General features: G+C 45.7%; 1 protein-coding gene across 3 annotated transcripts in view; it reads left to right on the top strand.

Moving 5' to 3' along the window:
• Window positions 1–845, top strand: part of LOC103397524 (membrane-associated phosphatidylinositol transfer protein 2-like) — a 41,584-nt gene that overhangs the window by 38,177 nt on the left and 2,562 nt on the right. The gene's annotated exons all lie outside the window — the stretch shown is intronic.

Genomic DNA, 845 nt, shown 5'->3' with positions numbered 1-845 from the left:
AAGGGGGGAGACAGGGGGATGTTAGGACAGTTTTGAATGGTTTCCCTCAGATTGGAGAAGAGTGAAATATATTTAGATCTGTGCCGGAGGGGAAAGAAGAAGTTGCGGAGGCGTGGGGTCGGCTTCTGTCCAATTCTTTATCTGTTGATGTGATTGTTTATCTGGAGCATCACATTTGTGGTGTCGATTCTTCTTTTCTTCTTCTTCTTTTTCTTTCGGCTTTGTCCCTTTTTCAGGGGTTGCCACAGCAAATCATTGATTTCCATCTCTCCCTGTTCTCTGTATCTTCTACTCTGACTCCAACTACCTGCATGTCCTCCCTCACTGCATCCATATATCTCCTCTTTGGCCTTCCTCTCTTTCTCCTACCTGGTAGCTCCATCTCTAACATTCTTCTACCAATGTATCCACTGTCCCTCCTCTGCACATGTCCAAACCATCTCAATCTGGCTTCACTAGCTTTTTCTCCAAACCTTCCTGTCTGTGTTGTCCCTCTAATGACAGCATTCCTGATCCTGTCCATTCTTGTCACTCCTAAAGAGAATCTTAGCATCTTTAACTCTGCCACATCCAGCTCCGCCTCCTGCCTTCTGCATATTGCCTCTCAACCATTCCCTTCACCTTAGCTGACACTCCTTTTCCAAATTACATAATTTATTTATACTTTCATTATACACCTGCCTTTCCCCTGCAATACCCACGTTTCCCTGATAGATGGCGCCCTAATGCGTGACATTTATCTTAGTTCAGGCGGACGTTTTATCTATCTGCTCCTGACCCAGTCCCCCTGTTCAATTTTAGGACCAACTATGGTCCACGAGCCAAAACGCTTGCCCACACCTGAG

The sequence above is a fragment of the Cynoglossus semilaevis genome, chromosome Z (assembly GCF_000523025.1).
Source record: "Cynoglossus semilaevis isolate Cse_v1.0 chromosome Z, Cse_v1.0, whole genome shotgun sequence".
Taxonomy (NCBI): domain Eukaryota; kingdom Metazoa; phylum Chordata; class Actinopteri; order Pleuronectiformes; family Cynoglossidae; genus Cynoglossus; species Cynoglossus semilaevis.
The sequence above is the reverse complement of the archived record's forward strand: the minus strand, read 5'-3'. Positions and strand labels throughout refer to the sequence as shown.